The sequence below is a fragment of the Prinia subflava genome, chromosome 17 (genome assembly GCF_021018805.1).
Source record: "Prinia subflava isolate CZ2003 ecotype Zambia chromosome 17, Cam_Psub_1.2, whole genome shotgun sequence".
In the NCBI taxonomy this organism is placed as follows: domain Eukaryota; kingdom Metazoa; phylum Chordata; class Aves; order Passeriformes; family Cisticolidae; genus Prinia; species Prinia subflava.
Window position 1 is genome coordinate 4,268,713 of NC_086263.1, and position 13,086 is coordinate 4,281,798.

General features: G+C 41.1%; 1 protein-coding gene across 33 annotated transcripts in view; it reads left to right on the top strand.

Moving 5' to 3' along the window:
* RBFOX1 (RNA binding fox-1 homolog 1) overlaps positions 1-13,086 on the top strand; it is an 818,485-nt gene that overhangs the window by 560,358 nt on the left and 245,041 nt on the right. The window lies entirely within an intron of this gene.

The following is a 13,086-nucleotide window of genomic DNA, read 5'->3' on the forward strand; positions in this document are numbered from 1 at the left end:
TTTGTGGTCTGCAGGCAAATAAATGCCTTCTCCTCTGTTTTCCTCCCTGGTTTAAATATCACAGATTAATATAAGGCAGGTGCCCAGTAAATGAGGTTTATGTTTATAGAGCAGCGTTGCCGTGTTTGTTTGTCCTCCATTATTTGGGTGCGTGAGTGTTTCATTGTATTTAATTATGTCTGTGAGGCACAAGACAACAGTCAACATCTGCTCTATTGTTGCCGTGGTTTACAGATAGCTTTGATGGGTTATTAAACAATCTATTTTTCAAACAGCAAACAGGGAAATAAGCTGCACCCATATTATGTAATTTTGTAAAGGTACATTATGTAATTAGTTGTCTAGTATTTGCACACTAATCTTTTGTTTTGGGTGAATATATTCTATTCCATTTTTAAAAAGTGATGATCCCCGGCAGTTTTTATTTGATGGTGAATTTCTAGTTTCTCTGTGGCTTGAGTTGATTTTCTCACTACTAATTTGATTTCACCATACGTTTTATATTGAAATAATGCATCTGAGTTGTGAATGCTAATACAGAAATTAGAAACGTGCATTAACTTTCATTTATTACTGAAACAGCTACTGACAAACTATTACTACAGAGACATCATTAGGTCTCTTGAACTGTTTTTGAGTGAGGGTTTATGCTGTTACCAAAGCATCAGTTGGGGAAGGCAGGGTTCAAACTGCTGTGACTCTCTTAGGTCTTACTAGGGCAGAGCATCCCCTGGTGCTCCCAGGCAAGGGAAGTTGGACGAGCAGAGAGATGTCTCTGTAGAACCTGACTCTTGTACAAATGGATTCCCTGATGGAAAAGTGCCTGCGTGCTAATCTGCTTTTAATTTTGTTTTGGTTTAATGTACCTGTCAACTGTCTGAAGTCCCTTTATGTAACACTGCTATCCACGATACTGTATCTGGATGCATTAAGGCAAATCACTGAAAGATTGCAACTACCCAGCATGTGATTTGTTTTTGCCTCAAAATAAAATGTAGAAGAAAATGTTCCAGACACAAATGATGAACAGATCCTAAAATTAGCCTTTCTGTAGCTTTTATCATTGCAGAAAGTCACCTATTAAAAATGTTTGAGAACATGAGTCTGTAATATTTTCTGGGCTCCTGAGCTGCTACTGCCCACAGTTCTAGAGCTGCAGCTTGCTGGGGTTGCTTGTGACAGCAGGGCTCCTGAGGCTTTGGAAATGTTGTTAATCCAATGAGCCTGACTGAGGAATGTGTCTTTTCCATTGGGATAGGGTTGTTCAAAATCCTTCGAATGGGGGCTCTTCTCTGTTGAGACCCCACCTGGAGGTCTGCATGCAGCTCTGGATGAGATTGCCTGTGGAGCCTCCCTCCGTGGGGATGTTCCAGAACCATCTGGACACTCTGCTGTGCCCCGTGCTCTGGGTGGCCCTGCTGGAGCTGGGAGGTGGCACCAGGTGAGCTCCTGTGGTCCATTCCAGCCTGACCCATCCTGTGCCCTGTTGGAACAGCTCCAGAGGTGGCACCGAGATGACAGGAGGGATGAAACACCTCTGTGAGGAAAGGATGAGAGAACTGGGATGGTTCAGCCTGGAGAAAAGAAGGCTTTGGGGTGCCCTAATTATGGCCTTCCAGTGCCTGAAGGGAGCCCACAGGAAAGATGGACAGAGATTTTTTATGAGAGCATGGAGTAACAGGACAAGGAGGGTGATTTTTAGCTGAGACAGAGTAGGTTTACAGGAGATGTTTGGAAGAAAGTTTTTACTGTGAGGGTTGTGAGACACTGGCACAGGTTGGGCCAGAGATGCTGTGGATGCCTCAGCCCTGTAAGATTTCAAGGTCAGGCTGATGGAGCTCTGGCAAACTTCCTTTAGTGGAAGGTGTCCCTATCCAGGGCAGGAGCACTGAAACTGGATAATCTTTAAGGTCCCTCCCAAGCCAAATCATTCTATGGTTCTATGAACTAGAGTGTCCCTTTTATGTACATAAAGAACTTAAGTCAAAGGAAAAAAAAATAATGTATAAAAAATACGGTTATTTGGAAAATTATGCATCCCAGCAGGTAGGAGTGTTGTTCCAGGTGTTCTTGTTGAAATGTCCAGAATTTTTAGCACAGAATAAAGAAATTTTTTTTTTTTTTTTTTAAGGAAGGGCTTGTTAGAAATACTTTGTAATCTCCCTCTCACCTACCTGGAATTGAAATAGGGATTTCAGATCTGTCCTTTCAAGTGTCAGTAGATGCTCCTCAATGGATGTGGCGAGTTACTGTTGCAATTCTGACAAATGGAAACTCCAACAGGAACTTCTAATTGCAGTTTTGTAGGAAGTGAAGGAAGCTGGGGTGCAGATCTTTGTAAAGAACTTTATTTTCAAGGTGTTTCCAGAAACCCACTGGGGCCCGGGGGGGGGAACTATGGGCTTGTTTCTTTTGTTTATTTTTTATAATATCTCTTACTAAGTTTGGTGGGGTTTGTCTCTTGGGAAGTGCTCATTATAAACAAACATTTGAGTTTGTGTGTGACCAACAACCCAGGCTGGTGTCTCCAGAGGCCTGTGTGGGAATGGAGCATTCCCAGGCTTTTTTTCTGACAGCGATGCAGACGTGAATTTTCCTGGGTGGGAAAAGCAGGATTAGAATTTCTGCTGGGGTGGATCAGTTTATTGACTCCTGCTGAGGGTGTTAGCCTTGGCTTTGCTGTGGAATTAATGCAGTGTACAGTGAATGTGCATTTTCTGTCAGTGTATTCTTGCATGTTTTGCTCAAGAATAGTTTTAAGTGTTTATTTGCATTAAAATTGTACAAGCCTTGTGTGCCCATTTCCAGAAGAAAATGAACTTTGCAATTGCTTGATAAAAACTCCAAGGGAAAGCTATTTTGAGCTTTATTCATGAAACTGAGTTACAGCAGGCAGCACCTGATCTGTGAGAGTGATGGCCACTGGTTACTCTCAGAGCTTCACAAGGAGTTAAGGCTGTGGAGCACAAAATATTTCAATGTTTTCTTCCTGTGATCCTAAAGGGCTAATTAGGGCTGAAGGGCTGAGGATAAATCAGGAAATTTAGCTCTTTGACCATGAACGGCCAAATAGATCAGTGGAAAAACACAAATATTGTTAGGCAGTAGTACCAGATGACACAGGCATCTGAGAAAGGAGGCTGTGAAGAAGGTCTATCAATAAGAAAAAAGAAGAGATAATTATGAAAACCTTTGAAAATTATTTCTGTAGGAATCCACTACTCCCAGTTGACTCATTAATTATCTGAAATCTGACAGTTCTATATGTAGTGCTTTTCTGTCGGTGCAGTGCAAGAGAGATGTTCCAATAATAGCATTTACAATCCAGGTGTGCCAAAGTCAGGTGTGTCCTATGAGCCTCCTGTACAGTTCATGTTTGTTGAGCATCTCAAATTCAAACTTGTGGAGGAATATTACATTTCTTCTTCTTTTTTGTTCCTGATGTTCAGTCACAAGTATTTTGTTGGTTTAGCTCTTTACTAAATGGTATCTGATGTTTCATTTCTTCACGTTAGAGACAAATAATTATTGAAGAACTTTTGAGAGAATGTAAGATGCTCTCAGTCAAAGAGTTTGAGTTCAGGTTTTGGAGTCTGATCCCCTGATCTTGCACTGCAGGAGAATTGACAACTTCTGAGGTCTTAGAAGGAGATTCTTATTCTTTATCTCATTTCTTGCAGCGATAAAAATCTTACTAATGTCCACCTAATAACTTGAGTATTCACTAAAGCACTGATTTTAATAAAAACAGAAATAATCCTCTTCTGTTGTTCTTCTCTGCACAAATTTATCCCAGTCCTTTGCTGGTCCCTTCCAAGGTCACTGACACAGGTTGATTAGAACCTAAACGAAGGTGAGATTAAAGAGGCCATTCTTTCTCTATCCATTTCTAATATCAACTGGAATTGACAAAAAGTAAAAAAGTGGGTGGCAGGAAAGGCTTTTGCCATCTGGCACTGATAGGGCAGTGCCCTGGTTTTCTCATCTTAGGTGCTTTCTCTCCTCTTCTGTTATTCTGAGCAGAGCGTGATCCCCCTAGCTTTACATTGTCCTGAGAAAGTTGTGAGAGACATCATTAGAAATCAAGTATTCCCATGAATTCAGTACCTACTGTGGTTGCTGAAGAATGCATAAGACTGGAACGTGTAATGAATAAATAGAATATTTTTAATAGGTCTTAGGGGAGGGGAGAAAAGTAAATACATGATGTGATTCTTTCAGGTGAGAGCTATTTACTGTGTTACCAGGAAGATTTCTTGAGGCTTAATCCAGGGAATTTTTCCAAATTAATTCTCCTGTACAAGCTCTTTACACAGAGGTGCCTGCAGAGTACCAGAGCAATCCCACTGCCATTGATCACAGACTCTCAGACTGGGGCAGGAGAGATGTGACCCGTCTCAGGGAAAGCCAGGTTTTAGCTTGGCCTGGATAGGCCAAGTCTCAGACCCCACACTGAGTTTAGGAGTGGTGTTGAGTTGCTGAACGTGGGATTAGATGTGTCTCCAAACATACGCATTAGCAAATGTCTGTGAGATTGAATTGACTTCAGACATTAAGTAGCAATGAAGTTGGAAAAACTTTCTTAACTTTGCCATTCAGATTTGGAGGCAAATTTCCTATCAGCTGAGCTTTCTAATGCTTTCAGCCAAATCCTGCCTGCCTTAGATGCTCCTTGCTCGTAGCTCTTGGCTAAACTTTAGTACTTAAACTATTGCCAGTGTCTTGAGTAGAGCTGAGTTATGGCTTACATTACATCTAATGCCTTCAAGTCTTGCTATTTTATCTCTTGAAAGTATGAAACTTGTCACTAGTGAACAGAAATTCTCTCTGATCCCTTTAAAGACCTATAGGGTCTTTATTGTTTTGGGGTTGGAATTGGTTGTTTCTCCAAGGCACCCTGCTCACTTAGGATATCTACCCTCTGCTGGTTTCTGCAATCAAACCACAGCACTTGGCATGGCAGGGTGCTGGAATGATGTATTTATACAGGCAGGAGGCAGGGTTTAATACCATCTCATGATTCACTGTGCAGCCCTATTAATATGAACTTGACTCGGGGGAATAAGTAGCTGTTACTTGTCAGCAAATCCTGAGTGTATTAAGGGGGTGAAGTTGTATTGAAAGATCCTCACAGTGATACTCTGCTGTTCCCAAGGGAAGCAAATGAAAACTGTACTTTGATGAATAATGAATGTGCTAATTGGGGTCAAGAAGTCATGGCTTCCTGTGATACAGGAGTTAGAGTAGCCTGACGACAGCAATAAAGAAAAGTCTGTTTGACCAGATTTGGTAATAAAAATATGCGACTGTCTGTCATTTCTGTCATCTCCACACAACTAAAGCCTGGGATGTGAGGGTGACAGGCAGGTCGTTTATCTCTTCTACAACTCAAGGCTGTATTCCTGGGATCCTCTTTGAAGTATTGGTTGGTGCCCATAAGATTATGGCTGTGAACTGATACTGAGGCTGGCTGAGTGCTCAGATGTTGCCAAAATTCCTTTGTGGAATGGACAAACGTCTCTCATGGCATGGCTTGGGTATATCACTGGGATTTATTAAGAGTGAATATTGGTTAGAGTCAATCTGTTCCTTATTTGCAAGGAAAAATGTTTTTGTTGCTGCTGGGCTGTATTTGCAAATGAATTTACCCTAAGGGGAAGATTACAGCCTCTTCTTACCTGCTGACAAAATGCATGCAAAAATAGTTATTTCTTGGTCATCCTGTATTCAGAACACAAAAGAGAAAAATAAATGGAAGAGATTAAGGAAGATATATGCAAGTATGATTCTAATACATATTTTGTGAAATACATATACATTAAACCTGAGACTTTATTAAAGATGTATGTGATACTGCTTATCGTTTGTGGAAGATGTACATAATTTTCCGTAGTTAGTCTGTGTAACTGCACGATGTCAAACGAGCATGAGATCTTGAAAGTGTTCTGTGTTTCATACAAAATTGTCTAAGCAGCTTAACTTCTCATGGATTGGAGGCTAATCTCAGCTGGTTTAGGAAATGCAGATAATCTCAAGAGCAGGGTAGTGAAAGATATCTGAAGTAGCCTGGAGATGGGAGAGAGTGTGTTGTTCTCAAAGAGGCCAACAGGGAAAATTCAAGTGCTTTGGTACAGCTATCCAGCTGATAAGAGTTATGTAATAAAAGCCAGCATGGAACTCTGCAAGAGAAGGAAAACAGAGCAGTGCTCACTAAGGCAGAAGAAACAAAGTGCAGAACTTTGTAACACATCTTCAGTGCTGTGAATAAGTTGTGATGGCTGCATGTCAAATCATTGGTACTTAAAGCAGCAGTATTTTCCTACAGTTTTGCAGCTAACTTTTCGGAGTGATCCAGGACAATTGGAGGCGCACAGAGAAGCTTCTTTCACAAACAGAGTTGTGCAGGCCCGTGGAGGTGTGTTCTGCCACTTTTTGTGGCTTCAGGAGACTTTTCTGTGAGGAACCCTGCAGTCCAGTGTCATCCTTTTTCCTAGTGCACAGTACAGCACGTGAAAAGCTAAAGTTTTCAGATTCATCCTGCTTTAATTTTGACACAAATGCTGGGATAATAATGTGGTTGTGATCCAGAATCTTTCTAACTGGTGTGACTTAGTGCAGCTAAGCTAAAAGACACCCATAGCTATTTGATTGTTTTTTGTTGTAGAGTAGCTGTGCACAGATTGTTCTCAGCTTTTGTGCCGTGATATGGAGAGCTGATGACAGCTCCTTACGTTGCTGTGGTAGCCCAGGGGAAGTCCAGGCACAGAGGGATTCCTTAACTCCAGTTTTACCCTGCTGCTTCTCTCTAGCAATACATTTATCACCTATGTAAGTGAATGTGTCTCGCGACTCACTGAAGGGTAAATCACTCTCCCTGCTGTCAGGGGACAAACACTTATCTTATAGCAATCCAGTCTAAGCAGGGAGTGAGGGTTTCCAAGACACAGAAGAGGGCAAGCCTTGCCTTTAAGAGTTCTGGAAAAAGTGAAGCTAAGTAGATGTGTATCTTTTGTGTGTGTGTGTGTGTTCTTTTATATTGCTGTCATTGTGGCGGTCTCCTTGTGCCAGGTGAAAATCTCTTCAAAGGAATTTACAATCAGAGATGGATACAAGTTGGAGCTGACCTGCAGAGGAACAGGGATATTGGTCATCGTGCCACTGGATGGTCAGTTCATCCCCCAGTCAGTGTTTTTGTGTGGCATCCTGGCAAGAGGAGGTTTTCTGGGCTGAAAGAGAATGTTCATAGATGTTTGGAGAGACTCTTACCTGGTAGCAGGCCATCCCAGGAGAAAGCGTCAATGCCACTTGGAGTTTGGCTGGGAGGTGGAGGAGCACCATGTTCAAGGCAAGACAAAGAGGATATTAATCTATGACTTGTTGGCAGTAGTAGCTTGGGTAGGAATAGGCTGAAGTGAGCCTTTGAAGGGGATAGGAAGTACTGGATAAAGGTAATAAAAGGATGTGTTTTGGGGCAGTGCAGGTAAAGGGATCTTTATGGGAGCATTCCAAAAGAAATGCCAAGTAAACACAGCCATTCTTTAGGCAGTGAGATACTGCAGCAGCCCATGGCTCAGTACACAGCACTGAGAGTAAGAAAGGAAGTTGAAACCAGAGAGAAAGGACTGGCTGTGCACTCAGGAACCAGCATTTGCTGGAATACTGCACTTCAACTGGCCTATAGGGCAACAGCCTTAATTTCTCTAGGGTTACAAATAAATTCCCAAACTTGTTTCCCAAGTTTTTGCTTCTGTCTGGAGCTCTCATATTCAGCAGGACTGTAGTATTTATCTTTATTTCTCTTTGAAATCGTCAAACTTACTATCACTGTATATTTAGAAGAAAAAGCTAAAATCTGAACTTCAGTGGAACTGAAGCATTGTTTTTTTCTGGCTGAAGAATCAGATGGGTTCGTCTTGACCTGCTGCTAGTCTTTAATGTGCTCCTAAGAGCTAATGTAATTGTTAGATGCAAATGTAATTTTCAAATGGAAACTTTAAGTTCAGAAGACAGATGTGTTAATTCCAAGTATGCTGTATCCCACATGCCTGAAAAAGGTGTTTTCTCTCAGTTTTAAACAGTTTCTATACCCTTGCCCTATTCTCTAGTGTGAACTGAGGTGCTTATTAAACTCAAACAACTCTGATGCCGTCTGCCATGCTGGTTATCAGTAGGAGAGCAGCAGATACCTTTGGTTTGTATAGGTGGCATTTTCTGCTTCAGGAATCGGTGAAATATCTGTGCTGGGTTTTGGCTCTGCTGTTCCGTGTGAGAGGAGCTGGTGCCTGGCAGGAGCAGCTCCTGCACGTCCCTCATGTGAGGAGAGCAGAGCAGTGAGCGCTGAGGACAGGGGCTGAGCCTGGGTGTGCTCCTGTGCACGTGGACAGCCTTGGCCTAAAGGGCTTTTGCAGCAAGGTGGAAATAGTCTTTGGAAGACAACTGCAGCAGTGATAACACTGCCAGCAGCTGTGCTGGGGAGATGGGGAAGATGTGCAGGACAGCTTTTTGTGCCTATCAATATTTCCTTTAGCGCCAGATCACCTCAGGCAATGCCAATCAACAGCAGCTCACCTTCTCTTTCAAAGCGTGTGTGGTGCTGGTGTCTGGGATCCTTTTGTAGAGACAGTAATCTAAAGGTGCTGTGGATGAGGGAAATCATCAGGAGACTCAGAAATCAATTTTTCCTTTCAGTTTTGGGATTTCCTATATCAGAAAACCACTCAGAAGCCTTGAAGAGGAAATGGAGAGCATTTGGACAATAGGAAAGGTGGTCAGAAATGGGAGAGTTGAATTCACAAGATTCAAATATGACATAGCATAAGCACTGAAGAGGGTGCCAAAGTGGCACCTGAATTATTTATGATCTGAGAGACGGGAAAGTTAGGCCAGGGTAGGAAGGAAGTAGAAATTATTTGAACTTCATTGGTGTTGTGCAGCATGTGGAAGAACTATTGTTGTTTGTAGTGTTTTGAACTAGATACAGGCATTAAGAAGAATTAATTATTTGGCAGAAAGATGGTCTAAATAGATTACTTCTGTCAGAATGTGATTAGAGCATACAGCATTGATTGGCTGATGACTGCATTGCAGGGATCTGCGTTTTCCAGGCATTGTGGCCCCAGGGAAGTTGCTTAAGTCTTCTTTTTTTGTATCATAGCAAAACTTAGGCATCTGCCTTTGCCTGGGGAAGTATTTTGGTCATTGTCTAATGTGCCATTTACATCTTCTATGCAGGTGGGATCAAAACTCTGATCTTTCTCACACCATTTTCATTTTTCTTGTTCTGCCTGAAAGTGGAGCCCAGTTTTCAGATGTATTTCTGGTTTTGTTTCTGTATCTGTGCATCTGTACTGTATGGCGGTCTCCATTTCTTTCCTATTTAAATGACTTTTTAGCAAGCTTTTAAAGAAACTGCTATTAGAGCTCAGTAGCTCTATCAATAGCTTCAGTTCTGTGACAAAACATGAGATTGTGGTATTTGATTGTTGGGCCTGAAATACTCAGGAATTTTGTGACCTTCTACTCCTACCCTACCTTGCTTAACCTATGCTCTTCACCTTTAAAGGCAGATTTCATTAATAAAACCTGCCTTTTTGCAAAATTCTGCCTAGTTTGAAACAAATGAGATTGTGCATTTTATTTGTATATGTACATTTTACATAGAAAGGTAGTGTTCATGTGTTTTCCTGTTCTTTCTTCCTCTCTCATTGCTGAAATCAATTTTTAGTTTCAGAAAATCCATGAAATTTTTAAATGAAAGAAACCAAAGCCAACTAGAGTTTGGGAACAGCTGAAAGTAACATACCCTCTATGAGCACACTGAAAATGGCTTAACGTGTCTTCTTTCCTAACAGCATTGAAATTTTCTAGAATGTAAGGGAAATGAAAGCTGTATAGTTGTCTAAAATCGATGCTGTCCCCTCTTCCACCCACACACAGAGTTGGTTTTTGCAGGAGCCCTGCAGAGGCAGGAGGTGGCTGCTGTCACCGCCAGGGACAGCAGAGGTGCCCGATGTGCACGTCCTGACTGGTCTGGCCTTGTCCTCCCATAAGTGTTGAGGTCTGTGCTTGACCTTAAATATGCTGAAGGGTCCTGCAGGAGTGAAACAGAACACTCAGCTTTATCAATACTCTCCTGGCTCGTTCTCTCAGTCCTCAGCAGTCCTTGTGGTCAGGTATCATTCATTGGACACACTCTAGCGGAACAGGAGCGACCATTGGCGCTAGCAAACGGCGAACTGTAAAACCCAAGTGAAATTTCCCTTTTGTGTGGCTGGGAGGGAGAAGAAATGTGTTGGTCTAAAGTGGTGGAGCTGCTGTAGAGGCCTTGGCATAAGCTCTGAGCCTGGCACGGGGTAGAGATGTGAGTGAAGCTGTGCTGTGCTCTGTGGGTTTGATTTGTGGAGGTTTGTGCCAGCCTAGGTGGCTGCTGCACACAGGGGACATCACGTCAGGGGACAGCCACCAAGCCACAGCTTGCACCTGGAGTGCCCTAGACATTTAGAAACATGTTGTTATAGTGAGGCAAGCAAAGCCTCTTGGCACTCAAACACGTAACTGTGGTTTATTTCCAATGTTTGCTATTGTGCGTCGCTGTCTGCAATAGAAAATAGCAATGCTCCTTAGACATTCGATGTTTTGGTTATTCTGGAATGTTTGTGCTGCTTGCAAAGGGCTGGAAGTGTCCTCCTGGAAGTTGCTGAGTTCACACTACCACTACTGTTTGCATCATATTCTGTTACAAGCCAGCCTTTTTAGTTACTTTGAATTTAGAACGCTGTTCTAGACCCTCACTAGACAAGACCAAAATACTTCAAAAAAACCCCCGAACTCGAAAAAATATGTTCAGCCTAAATTTATTCATAACTAGGTTTTTCTTGATTTTTAGAGTGTCAGGATTGTCCTTAGCTTAAACAGTCTCTTCCTCCTACTGTTTTCTTCCCTATTCACAGATTGCTTTGCTGGGATAAACAAATCAAATTTAGATTTCTGTTGCAACATAGTTGTCCCATTCCCTTGACGCAAAAAGGAATTTCTCTACAATGGTTGTGTTTGAATTCAGCCTTTTTTTTTTTTTTCCCTATTTATTGTGGATGAAGAGAACTGTTCTGTACCTCTAAGAATTCAAGAAATAATTGAGAATTAAAATTACAAAGTACTGCTAATTTTCCTTTTGCTGTTTGCATCTCACTAACCTGTCAAATTCTTTAAACAGATGCAATGAGATCCTGCTTTTCTTCCTCCTGAGTTTAGCTCTGAAGTTTGTTATTAGGAGGAGCATGATCTTGCATTTTGTATTGTTGAATTCCATCCCATTCCTATTAATGCTGCCCATAAAATTTAGCAGTTCTTTCTATGTAATATCGTTATCCTTTCCAGTCTTGACAGTACCTTCCAACTTTGTGTCATCAGGAAATTTCATCAGCAGGTTGCCTTGTGCCAAAATAATTAAAGAAAATGTTCAAAAAAACCTGTCCCAAAATAGATCACAGGAAAGCTTCCCTTGAGCCTGCGCTTTCCTGTACAAATCCTCCTGCTCGGGTTTTCTAACATCTTATCAAATATATACATGCTGAAACAAAAAACCTGCCAGGTATTTTACAGAGCAATTTAACAGTCTGTATTTTATGTCAGTTGTCCCACTGGAGTCATTTGTGTAAAGCTTGCAAAATCCATTTTATAATCTCCATTCCAGGGTGAAAGAAATCTGCTTTCTTTACAAAAGCAGCTCTTTCTGCTGGATGAAAATAATAAGCAATAGTTAAAATGAACTTTTTTTTTTTTGTTTTTTTAGAAATTATTTTCAAGTGAATTGTGGTTGCAGCTTGCTTTCTCATATATACCTTTTGTTTATGTATTTCTTTGTGAAAGTTAGTGTCTGGTTTGGTATTGGAATTAATGACAATCTTTTGAAAAAAATCCGTGATGTGTCAGCCTGCTTGATAATTAAACTGCAGAGTTTCTCTCTTCCTTGGTAAGAAAAGACCAAGAAGTAGGATTTATATCTAAGCATGGTCAGATAACCAGTGAGAACAGCATCACCCCCAAGAGAAAAGGGAAGCGGTTCTGAAACAGGAGATGCAGTGGGGTGAACGTCACTCCATCATGTGGCAATTGCTGGCCTCGTTGGCAGCTTCTGCAGAGAGCATCCCTGAGGGTCACAATTCCACATCTAAAGTTAGCAGTGGGGTAAGGCTGGCAGTGGGGAGGGCCAGCAGGCAGCTGCTCAGGGAGATTCTAAACCCTGCAGCACGGCCGCCGTGATACACGAGAATCAATTACTGAAAACCTTCCATGATGGTCAAAATGTGACATTAAATAATTGAGTCTCACATCAAATCTTGTCTGCAATTAGTTATCTGGAAAAGTAATTATGCAACAAAATCAAGTAGCTGAAATTAGTGGTGTGAAGCACCCTGATCATTTCAAGACTGTAGGAGGGGGATTTTTTTATTATTTCACTTGTAACATGAAGTTGTAAGTACCTAACTAATTCTTTATTGAAATAAAAAAAAAAGTCTTGCTCAATTGTAATTCTTGTCATTAGTTACATCTGCAATAGAAGATACATAGCACATAAAACAGGTGTTAATGACTAAGTTGTTTTGTCTGAAGTAAAAATGAGCTGTGGAAGAGAATGTCTTGTAAGTTGTACATTTAAAATCAAATCTGATTTGATTTAGGGAGGAAACCAGCCTAAATTTCAGTCCTTTGTCTCTTACACCAGTAGTGTAAGTTGATTTGGAGAACAGAGTTGAAAGTCTAATGGGAAAATGTGTTCTTTTAAAATAGTTATGATCAATTTAACAACATAGATGTTTTGAAAGGTTAGAAAAGCCATTAAAACATAATTTACACTAATAGAAGTCATTAGCTTGTGTTAGTTATCTCACATATTCAAAACAAACAAGGAAAATATAATGAATGGAAACAGAATGTACCCAGTATAACAGACTGAAGTGTAAATGCTCACATGAACATTGTTTAACAGCTTATAAATACAGGGAAATGTCTAATTATGCAATCATGATAAACCTGATTATTTTGAAAATGGCTTCTGATAGTAACTGTTGTCATGTATATGCCAGA